Source organism: Anguilla rostrata, chromosome 4 (assembly GCF_018555375.3).
Source record: "Anguilla rostrata isolate EN2019 chromosome 4, ASM1855537v3, whole genome shotgun sequence".
Taxonomy (NCBI): Eukaryota; Metazoa; Chordata; class Actinopteri; order Anguilliformes; family Anguillidae; genus Anguilla; species Anguilla rostrata.
In genome coordinates, this window is record NC_057936.1 from 43,177,658 (window position 1) to 43,190,186 (window position 12,529).

The 12,529-nt window shown below is 41.1% G+C and overlaps 1 pseudogene; it reads left to right on the top strand.

Annotated features, from left to right (window-relative positions):
* The first annotated feature begins 2,288 nt into the window (after positions 1-2,288).
* The window catches only part of LOC135254123 (oocyte zinc finger protein XlCOF6-like), a 63,630-nt pseudogene continuing 53,389 nt past the window's right edge, over positions 2,289-12,529 (top strand).

Here is a 12,529-nt window from a genome sequence, read left to right on the forward strand (position 1 = left end):
AAGCGCAAGTAAATAAAGAGACAGTGGTTGGAGTGTTTTTTGATGTTGAGAAAGCTTATGATATGCTATGGAGAGAGGGACTTTTAATCAAACTGCACTTAATGGGAGTCGGAGGGAAAATGTTTAATTGGGTTATGGACTTTTTAGATGGAAGGACTATTCAGGTGAAGATAGGGTCAGAGTTATCAACCCAATGTGTTGTGGAAAACGGGACACCTCAGGGAAGTGTAGTAAGTCCAACTTTATTTTCCATCATGATAAACAACATATTTATGAATATCCCTATGGATATGGGGAAGTCATTGTTTGCAGATGACGGGGCTTTGTGGAAAAGAGGGAGAAATGTTGAACACATAGTGAAGAAAGTGCAAGATGGAATTAATCAAAATTAAAAAGTGGGGAATAAAGTGGGGAGTTAAATTTTCAGTTGAAAAAACAAAATCTATGCTCTTCACAAGAAAGAAACTCAGGGAATGCAATTTGAAATTGTATGGAAATAATTTAGAGAAAGTTGTGAGTTTTCGTTTTTTGGTATGAGTATATTTTGATATGAGGTTAACATGGAGGGAGCATATAAGATATGTTGTTAGTAGATGTAAAAAAGTGATAAATGTCATGAGGTGTCTTGCAGGATTGGAGTGGGGAGCTGATATAGCATCTCTGAAATATATTTATGCAGCCTTAATTAGATCAAGATTAGACTATGGAAGTATCGTATATGGATCAGCAGCAAAATCTGTGCTAGCAGACACGTTATACAAGCTCAGGCTTTACGAGTGTGTTTAGGAGCAGTTAAAACTTCCCCAGTGTGTGCACTCCAAGTGGAAGCAGGTGAAATGCCACTGTGGTTGCGTCGGAAACAGCTGGTGGCTAACTACTGGGTTAATCTAAGGGGGCATGGAGATAGTCATCCAACAAAAAGGGTACTGCAGACAAGCTGGAAGAAGGAGAGGATGGAAAAATCAAGTTTTGGATGGGCAGGAGATCAAGTGGCAAGAAATGTGGGAGTCTATGATAAAGAGTTTGGCGAAACTGTGGTGTGGCCTGTTAGACCTGTCTGGGAATTAGAAAGTGTGAGTGTAGATCTGGAATTACTTAAGATTAAGCACAGTAATAAGAATGCTGATTTAGTTAGTGAATACTATAATTATAGGGACCGGAAGTATAAAGGCAGAGTTCAGATTTTTACAGATGGATCAAAGGATCCGCAGACAGATGCCACAGGGGCTGCAGTTGCTGTGCCTAGTTACCAAGTGGGAATTAGCAAGAGAACATTGGATTGTTTAAGTGTGTATGCTGTTGAATTGTTTGCCATATTGATGACATTAGAATGGGCTGAACAGGGTAGGTTTAGCAAAATAGTAATATGTAGTGATTCTGTGTCGGCCGTTGCAAGTATTAAGACAGGTACAGCCAGAAATCACCAGGATCTGCTGTATGAAATCTTGTTTGCCAATTCAAGAGTGGTTAGGCAAGGGAAAAGTGTTACATTCATGTGGGTCCCAGCACATTCAGATATCCCAGGAAACAAGAGAGCAGATACGTTGGCAAAAGAAGCAGCCAAAAAGGGAGTTGTTGAAATCAATATCAAGTTATCAAAATCAGAGGGAAAGGGCATTGTGTGGGGAAACATCAATAAAGAATGGCAGAAGCACTGGGATCAGGAGAGAAGGGGGAGACATTTACATCTGATACAAAATAGAGTAGGCAGTATAAGAAAGAGGGGAGGAAACAGAAGAGAAGAGGTCGTAATAACAAGATTAAGAATAGGACACAGCACACTTCATGTTATAGGTAAACATCCAACCGGTCTTTGTGAAATCTGTCAGGTACCAGAAACTGTAGAACATGTTATCATTAAATGCAATAAATATAGGTCGGAAAGGAAGGACATGATGGAGGAGATGGGAAGATTGGGGATAACAGGAGCAGGATTGAAGAATGTACTGGAGTGTGGTGCTAGTGGGCAGGGGAGGAGATGCTTTATACACTACCTTCGGAGAACGGGACTGTTAATGAAAGTGTGACATTCAGTAAGCTGTAGGAGTTAACTTACTCCGAGAGATGGCAGTAATGCAACTTTCAAGGATGCAAGCTGCCGGTAAACAACACTGAAGAAGAAGAAGAAGAAGAAGAAGAAGAGGAAGAAGAAGAAGAAGAACAAGATATAGGCCTCAGATTGCATAAGCAGCAATGACATTTCTACACCAGTGGGAGGCAGCAATGCACTAAACAGTGCCTAGTCTGCCGGAAAAAAAGAAACAGAAGATCTGGGAGCAAGGATCATAGACATATGTCTATGGCAGGGATCAGCGAGCTTCAAGCGGCGGGGTGCGAGCTGGGAGCCCGGATCAGTAAACTGGGAGCTTGGAGCTATGAGCTCGCAGTTCGCAATTTAGGATTGAACTTTACTGCCCTGCGGGAAAAAGTAGCAGTAGCAACAGCTGGTAGGCAGGCCCCCTGCTTCGGTCGCACACAGCACCGTGTTTTGTTGTTGTCATCTAGACTACTAAAACCGTTTCCGATGCAGTTTCGATGTAATTCGGCTCTAGCCGTATACGGCTACTATTCAGGTGTATGGTTTGGGGGTGTTTGGGACGTTGCGAAACGGATCATTCAACACTGTTGGGCATTGGTAGCTACCTAGTTAAGAATAGTTTACGTTCAATCTATACAGTGGAATGCACCGGATTTCGACTTCAACAAAGGTAAGCTTTTACTTGTCACATTTTAAAGTTTCCTCAAAAGCTCTATTCTTGCTAACGTCCAGTAATGTTACGAAGTTATTTGCTGAAATTCACTGATACTCACTCTAACGTTAACTAGTCCATTTAGCTTGTTTGGGTTTCAAAACTCCCGGTAGCCCAGGTATGTACGGCTACAGCAAAACCAATACGTTTGATTTTAAACAAATTAGTAGACATACTGTGAAATTACAACGTTTAACACCTTAGGCTATAGTTCTTATTGCGCTGCTATACTTTCACAACATGTTAATTTTTCAGTTTATCACGATGTTAGAAAGGCCATGTTAAAGGTTCTAGAAACACTGCATCTTGTTTTCTTGTTGATGTTTATTTTTACGAACAGCCGAACAAGTAAGTCCAGCTACGTTTTTAAAAGGCTAATCCTACAAACAAAATGTGGTTGTGGCAACGTACTATTAACGTCCTCTATTGGTATCATAACGTCCGCTTTACGTAACAAATTACGTAGTATAAAAACGTAAGACCAGGGCCCCGTCGCTGCGACATGGCAAAACAACGTTGTGGATACGTAACAATTATGTCATTACAACTTTACATTTGAAAATGTAATATAGTAACCTTTCCCCGACGTTGTGATTACGTCGGCAGGTAGTCATCCGTCGTAGATGTACGTTGCTGACACGTTGTTTAAACTTCTTTATTACGTTATTTACCTTTCCACAAGATTGCTGATTGGTCACTTACTTACTAAATCCTGACCATACATTTAGATTTTGTGTATTAATAAAAGGTATATCATGGAGTTGTAATTTTGATCTCCATTCTATTTTACCAATGAAATGCTTCTGTAATTCATATCTTCAAAATGTATTTTCAGAGGTACTTAGTGCAGCAATAAAAAATGTACACATATCAAGCCCAAATAGAATAGAAAGCCTTTATTGTCATTGTATAGAATACCATTGAGATCAGGTTCAAGTTACATTTCTAGGTAGGCAGTATGTGCTGCAGCAAGCATAATTATGGTACAGAAGATGAGACAAACACACAAAACTAGATACAAAAACAATATAAAAAAGGGTGACTTGCACTAGTGCAATGTCCATAGCAGGTCCCCCAAAGCATAAATTTTATGAACAAAAATACATTTAAGTCAATTTAAGACTTTAAGGGCTTGAAAACACCCTTAAAGACATGTCACATTCATTTTTACATGTTGCTTAATTTTCAAAAATACTTTCCATGTTACATTACATTACATTTATTTGGCAGACGCTTTTATCCAAAGCGATGTACAAAAAGTGCATTTCATGGTCATAGACAACTACTAAACACAGGTTCAGTAAGATACCATACTTATTTTGTACAGCTGTTCCTATCCAAGAACACAGTTTAGTTCACACAGTGAACACTATTCAGACCTAACCTCTGCAAAGCCAACTAGGCAGAAGAGTAAGCTACAGTATTAGGACTAATACAAATTACCAAAAAAGTGCTGGGATGGGGCAACATGTAACAAGTGTCATGAAAAAGGGGGGGGGGGGGGTTTAGAGTGAAATATACAGCGTGGTGGTGGTTAGTCTAGGTATAGTCTGAAGAGATAAGTCTTCAGACCACGGCGGAAGATGGGTAGTGAGGGGGAGGTTCGGAGAGGGACGGGGAGTTCGTTCCACCACTGGGGAGCTAGGGTGGAGAAGCTCTGTGATCCCTTTGGCCGGGTGGGAGGGGTTACAAGGCTCCCTGCTGCCGCAGAACGGAGTGATCGAGCAGGGACATCGAATCATGTCCTGCAAGTAGGGGGCTGTCCTGTTGGCTGCAGTGTAGGCAAGGTTCAGGGCTTTGAACCGGATCCTGGCAGCAACCGGTAGCCAGTGGAGTGATCGCAGCAGAGGAGTGACGTGGGAGAATTTGGGAAGGTTGTCGATGAGTCGGGCAGCGGCATTCTGAATCATCTGTAGTGGCTGTATGGCACAAGCTGGCAGGCTTGCAAGGAGAGAGTTGCAGTAATCAAGGCGAGAGGTCACCCTAGCCTGGACGAGCAGCTGGGTGGAGTGCGTCGTCAGGTATGGTCGAATCCTTCTGATGTTGTACCGAAGGAATCTGCAGGACCGTGATGTTGCCTTGATGTGCTCCTTGAGGTCCAGTTGGTCATCCAGGACCACCCCCAAGCTCTTGGCAGAGTGAGAGGCAGTCACTGTGGTGCCATCAACCGTGATTGAGAGCTCACATAGTAAGGAGGTCTTGCATGGGAAGAAGAGCAGCTCAGTTTTGTTGAGGTTGAGCTTCAGATGGTGGGTGGCCATCCAGGTGTAGATGTCAGCCAGGCAGGAAGATATCTTATCCTCGACCTGTGTGGCCGAGGGGGGGAAAGAAAAGAAGAGTTGCGTGTCATCTGCATAACAATGATAGGAGAAGCCATGTGAACTAAGAGATTTGGTGTATAAGGAGAACAGCAGAGGGCCCAGTACAGATCCCTGCGGCACTCCCGTAACAAGGGGATGAGAAGCAGAGGCAGACCCCTTCCAGGTGACCTGGTAGGACCTATCTGCAAGATAGGAAGCGAACCAAGACAGGGCAGTCCCAGCGATGCCCATCCCAACCAAGGTGGAGAGGAGTATTTTATGGTTGACCGTGTCGAAGGCTGCAGACAGGTCAAGAAGGATCAGGACAGAGGAGAGGCGTGAGGCTCTTGCAGTGGCAAGTGCCTCCGTCACAGCCAGCAGCGCAGTCTCTGTTGAGTGCCCGGATCGGAAGCCAGACTGGTGAGGGTCTAGCAGGTTCTATACAGTACTATACAGTTCCAAATCACACTGCCCAAATTCACAGGCCTCCCGTGCATGGTTCTACTTGGAATACAGTCACTCTTGTCTCAGGCATGTCTTGAGTGGGGAAGGCTGAACCTCGGGTTCTTCACTGGGGCAACAATCATAAGGCCATGTGTGGGAGCTGAAAGGATATGAAATTGGACCAAGTAAGAAAAATAAATTGAGTAACACATACAGCAGGCTAAAATTGTAATTGTGTTTTGACAATGACAAACAGTCGATGAGCAAAGATCTGTTTCCATATAATATCCATAATTACCTTTATTCTGATCTTGTGCTCTAGTTTCCATTTGAGCTGTTGCGCCAAATGTAGAGAACTCTGCAAAAGAAATTCAATTTAAGTCAGTATTTGGTGAAAATACAGAGAAATACTCTTGATTAACCCTCTGGGGTCGAGAGCTCCGCCGGCGGAGCTCGGCAAGATTAAATGAACTTTTGTTTCTATTTGGATGATTAACTTCACGAGTTGTTATCATACAGACGCAACAAAAACATTGACAGAAACCTTAGAATCACGACTTTCCAATGCGCCCATTGACAAATGATATGAATTGTTTTAAAAGTTCTAAATTTGATTAATTAAAGCATGTATTCTTCGTTAATCCTTACTCATTACTATGTGAATTTCGCTCATCAGGAAGTCCGCCCAAATCGCATTCACATGTTAACGACATTATAACTACTCTCCATAGAAGGAGAGTAGGGGAGGGGTGATGCGAGATCCATGTGAGAAATGCCAAGCCTGCGAAAGCAGGATAGAATGTCAAAGTGTAGCCTAATTCACTTCTTTTGAGGTAAACATTTCGTTTAATTTTGGAAAATGGTCTGTCCGGAAGCCGACATTGATGAAGAGCGGTGTCATTTCGAACAGCGAACTGATCCAGCTGAGGATCAACTTCATGAGTAAGTATATTTCTTATGATCATATTGGTAAATATGTGTACTGGATTACAATCTCTGTTTGTACGAATATCCAGCAATATGCGCGTTTGTAAATTCCCACACTACGAACGATTCAAACTATTGCATCTCAGAATTATAAGCTAGGCTCTCTGCGTCTGGTTGTGTGTTAGAAGTAGCAGGTAGACTATTTTTTTCGATCATATTGGTAATAAATAGCCCTTGGCGTGGCTAGTATTCTAAAACTGATGTTCTCGCACAATCGATATTAGCATACTGTAAGTAAATTCGGGAAATAGCAATATAATAACCGCTTAGCTAAACAGACCTAGCCTACTTCAGATTGAGGCATTGTTATTGATGAGAAAGTTGAGCTGGAATATCGATGTTTATTTAGTTTAGCTAATGTTGTTTCGTTGATAGCTTGCATAAATATGTGTGCTGTATTACATTCTCTGTGTGTTTGTAGGAATATTCACTAATATGCGCGCTTGTAAATTCCCACACTACGAACGATTCTAACCATTGCTTCTCAAAATTATAGGCTACCTCTCTGCGTCTGGTTGTGTTTGTTTGGGTCTTTGTTTGTATATGATGTAACCATGTCACATTTCCTAAGTTTTGTTTTCATTAGTTATTGGTTTGCCCCTTTTTTGTAAAGCACATTTAATTTTCACCTGTTGAAGGAAATGTGCTATATACATAAAGTTTGATTTGATGCCACATTTCCTAACAATTTTGTTTTTATCATATTTACAGAGATGCTGATCAGGAAACATGGCCTAGTTCACCACTAGCTAAGAGGCCACGAAAGCGTTGCAAGAGTACACCAGTCTCATCTCATCTTACACGCGTATAGTTTGCTTCAATAAATGTTCTGAAAATCAAAAGATGTCTTTGTTTCTGTCTTCTAAATGGCTCACTGAGTCGTTGTCTTAGTGGTGGGGAGGCATGCGGCCAGGTGTGAACCTAGCCTACTTAGCTGGCAGGTCATCCTACCCAATGCATATTCATTACAGAAAGGCCATTTGCACTCCCATTCTCACCTGGTGTTGAAAAATAGTAGTCACAAAACTAACCTTTAGCAATTTATTTTATATTTCTCATAGGATTTGCTAAAATATTTTGTCATTTTGATACCCAAGACCTTGATGAACACATTTCAGTGACCAAAAATCTTCACAATTGTTTAGTGTGTTGTATTACAACATTCCTGTGCATGTTCAAAACTACTGTTTACAGTTTGTGTGTTTTTAGAGCAATTTGCAATCCACATATGACTGACCTACTTACTGCTGCCATATTATTGTAGCTGAGTTCGTGCTGAAAACAGAGATATGAAACACCTTGGAATCACTGCATATAAAGTTGATGAAATTTACACAAATGTCAGAGCATGGCACAATCACCAGTGTGCCTCATTTTCCCCTTAGACCCCAGAGGGTTAATATTGATTACACAATGCACTGGCGCAAAGCCAATTTATTTACGTATTTTATTTATTTAAGGCCACGATTACACCAGGTATAGAGTAATAGTGCTAGAGGATTTGGGGGGGAAAAAAGTTGAGTTTTTGTATTTCTAATGGAACTAATGTTTAGCTAAATGCTTTCAAAAGAGCGCAAAAATAGCTTTCAAAAGAGGCGCCAACAATACCAGCTTGAAAAGGCTTGCTAGCTCCAGGTTGTCAAACACCAAAAACCAAATGAACACCACACAACTATTTTATATCATATTTATGATGCATATTTTAACCAGCATGTTGATATCTCATTAGGACGTGGACAAGGTGAATTACGGCTTTCAAAAGAGCGCCGGCACGTTAGCTTTCAAAAGAGGCGCCGGCAACAATGCCAGCTAAAAGGACATGAACAAAGGTGCTTTACGGACCGCCGTTTGTACATGTTGAATTAGCTCAGTTGTTAGCTAACTAAACAGGCCATCGCCGAGATCAGCTAGGTAATGTTAGCTGGCCTTACATTACATTTGCACTGGGCTATTAGCGTTAAATACTCAAATTAGCAAATATGTTATCTAACAGAACACTAACTCAAATTAGTCCCAGAACAGACGCCAGGTCTGAGCATCACCATATCACCGGCTAACCTAACTTAGCATTAGCAACATTCAGCTAGAACTGCAAACATGCATGCTGAAAGTAGGACTCCAACATTACACTGCAAATACTACTAACTGAAAAGGTCTGCAAGACATTCAGTTCTTCTTCGTGTTAGCTTTTTACGGCGGTTGGCATCCAGTATTGTTGCATTAATACATTCAGTTAAAAATATGAAGGCATAATGTAATGAAACGTTACGTGCTCCTGAATGCCGTCAAACCCAGATTTTCCCACGGAGAATTTGAAACCACAGCAACCTTCTTCCAAGAGCATGTCACAGCAATATGCGCATGTGATTGGATATAACGTCGTCGTCTTCTTGTTTTACAGTGGGTGGTGTCCAGCTTATTGGTGAATTACCGCCACCTTCTGCTCCGGAGTATGGATCAGACAATAGATTTACACTCTAAATCCGTTCATCCTAAACTATATTTTGTCCTCCGTGCTTTTTACACCTTGTCCAACTAAAAAAATCCCTATCCATGTCAGCCACCCTAGAACCCTATACCTGCTTATACATCATATTCTATAAAAAAACCCCAAAATCCAAAAACTCTGCATTGGATATAACGTGTTAACGGTCCAAGCGTAAACGCGCAGACAGATAGATATTTTAATGTAAGCCAATACGCCATTTACATTCTGACAACCTACCAGTAACGTTTCAAATGAAGTAAGGATGAGGACTGTGATATAACGTAATTGTTACGTTATTAAATGACATTGTATGTACGTAATTCTATAACGTAACTGCAACATTGCAGAACAGTCTCCATGAGGACTGGTTATTTTGCGACCATAGAGCAATGTTGTCACAACGTCACCTGTTGGTAATGTTGCGACTTACCAAATTATGACCAAAGTGCAACGTTGTCATTACGTAGTGTGTTTGTAGGGAATAAACTGATCTAGGCTAGTTTAGTTATGCCAGTTGCAGCCATTAGCGCGCCACAGGCTTATTTTATCAATCAAATGTTTTTTGATATGGAATTCTATTCCCTGGGCCTTGGTCCGATTGCTTATTCTATAAATGCATGCATTTACATTGGCGTTCAGTTCAAATCTATTTTTCTACAGTCTGTGGTTCTAACATTGCAATCCGTTGCCCTTGTCAGGTGGATAACAAAAACACTAATGTGAAAATGATCTGTAATTTAAACTAGCTACAAGCTAGCCATAAGCAAAATTACTGGCTTTGGTGATTAAATGTTAAATTTCTTTACGACATTGGCTTTGGATGCGTCCCAAATGACTCACTTGTTCACTCATTCACTATTCCCTATATAGTGGGAAATATGTAGCACACTACATAGGGGCATGTGGCCTTGACATTGCAGCTCCGACTCATCCTCCACGGTCCACCTGTGCGAAGTCAGAAAATGCAGGCATCCAATCTCGTAGTGATTTCATTATGGCGTGTGCTATTTACAGCTGCACTGATCGACCATAAAATAATCCTCCTCTGTATTTTTTTCGATAGCCAAGTCATTTTTACAATTTCCTTTAGCCTACTTAACCAAATAATGAGTTGGCAGAAAGCGTAATCAGCTAACGCTTATTTGCTATATTTGGTAGTCCAGTAGGCCATGCTAAAATTTACAAATTCGCAACTTCGGCTACCAAGCCATTTGACTATCAACCTAACCGGCAAATATTCAGTCTGTCAAACATGTTTGACGGCTTGTCAGTCGTGTACATTCTGTAAATGTCTACCTGGGCCATGCTTCACGGATGTGACAAAGCTACTAATCCCGATTTTGGGATAAACTGCAGAATTTTCAGTTTCACGAAGTGAATTAAGAGTCTTAAGGTTTATGATTTAATTTGCTGGATAACTTACAACACACGGTGAAATCACACACACAGAATTTAATGAAATTAACCACCATTGTAAGACTGGCATTTAGAAAGGAACATGTTTTTAGCATTTAAGCTAGTGGTCCAGGGGGCTCCTTGCGTATGTTGGCTTTTCTCCATTGGTTTTGATGATCTACAAGAAAAAACAAATATATAGAAATTCAATGTGCATATTTTTGTCTTCACGCACCACGTGGAAAACTTGCTCTACAAAGTGCGTTGTCATATTTACACACCTGCAGATCAGTTATTATGTAATGTAAGTTATTAAAATACTTGGTAGATTTGTTAATCACCGCTGACAGTGTTAATTTTTATTCGTTTAAAAGTGACTTGCGAACGATCGGTCAGCTAGCGTCACCCAGCGAGTGAACACCACAAACGGCGATGGAGTAACAGTTACTGGCTCATTAACTTCTTCGGCGAGAAACTATGGTGATAACTTGCTTGGTTAAAAGCAGGTCTACAAGACAGTTATATGAGAAATTAGCCTGGTCAAAAATCACCAGTACACATCTCTGATTGTTCTTCCCCTGTGGTTCATATTGCTAATATGTAAACTAACCACGGATAGTCTACCTAGCTCACTGGCAAGCTAATATGCTAGCTAAGCATATTCATTTTGCTGAGAAACATAAATTGAAGATAACTGAACATAATTAGGGGTCCAAGCAGCGAAGCTGGTGGAACCCTATTGTATCTGTTAGGATTATTAGGGGGTCCAAGCATCGAAGCTGGTGGAACCCTATTGTATCTGTTAGGATTATTAGGGGTCCAAGCAGTGAAGCTGGTGGAACTCTATTGTATCTGTTAGGATTATTATTATTATTATTATTATTATTAGGGGTCCAAGCAGTGAAGCTGGTGGAACCCTATTGTATCTGTTAGGATTATTATTATTATTATTATTATTATTAGGGGTCCAAGCAGCGAAGCTGGTGGAACCCTATTGTATGGGTTAGGATTATTATTATTATTATTATTATTAGGAGTCCAAGCATCTGGACGTGCTCTACAACTTTGCCATTGGTACCACCTATGTCCCCCATATTGTTTGCCCGCCATTTTGACTTTTTCCTTGGGGCGTGGAAGCTTTCTCCGCTAAAATGAGGCTCAGCAACCATAAGTTGTAGACCAACCAAATTTGGTAGGTGGGTTCCTATGGCCCCCCACTACTCAGGCACTACAAATCACCTATGTCGGCCAGATGGTGGCGCTATAACAAAGGGTCATGTTTAAAAGGTCATAACTCCCACACCGTAAGTCAGATCATCACAAAACTTCATCGACCAATGCATCTGAATGTGCTCTACAACTTTGCCATTGGGAGCCACCTATGTCCGCCATATTGTTTGCCTGCCATTTGGACTTTTTTATTAGTTGGGGTGCGGAAGAGCTGGAGCTCCAAATCTAAGTGTTACGACATCTAGTAAACCTCAGCAAGCGACATCCATGGCGACGCAAGTAATCCGACACCATAGGGTCTAGTTTTTATCAGAGGGGAGGATCTGAATGTCGGGGAAGCAATGGAAGACAGTGCCAGCCAGAGTGTGTGCTAGGCTACTAAAAGTTTGTTAGCAAAAGCTTTTTGAGAGGATGAATAATTACTTTTCTTTGGCATGGATCCATTTAAAGACAGTATCAGGTGAGTTTGTTTAGTCTTTGAATCCGTCATTATTCTGAGAGAAATCGTAGCCTATTCTCAATTTAATGTCTAAATTGACTGTAAGCTTAGGGTTGTAACTAGGTAGCTGTTTCGTAGGTGACTTAGTTAATGCACAATAGTCTTAACTATTGCTTGTATTTTTGCATAGACTGCGTGCTGTTCTTGTTTGTGTTAGTGTTAATCAGTTTAACCGACAGGGTACAAGTTGAACTATGCGGTTGTTCCCTGCACTTGGAACGGCACTTCTCTCTAGGGTTTTCGACACGCTTGTTCCTAGTTATGGTTATACACTTTGTTGCACGTCACTCTGGATAAGAGCGTCTGCCAAATGCCTGTAATGTAATGTAAAGCAATATTCCGTAGCAACAAGATAAACCCGATATTAGCCCTAAAATATGCCAATACAGCAGTGAAAACGCTGCTCACTAAATAACGAAATAAACGAGAAAAAGTT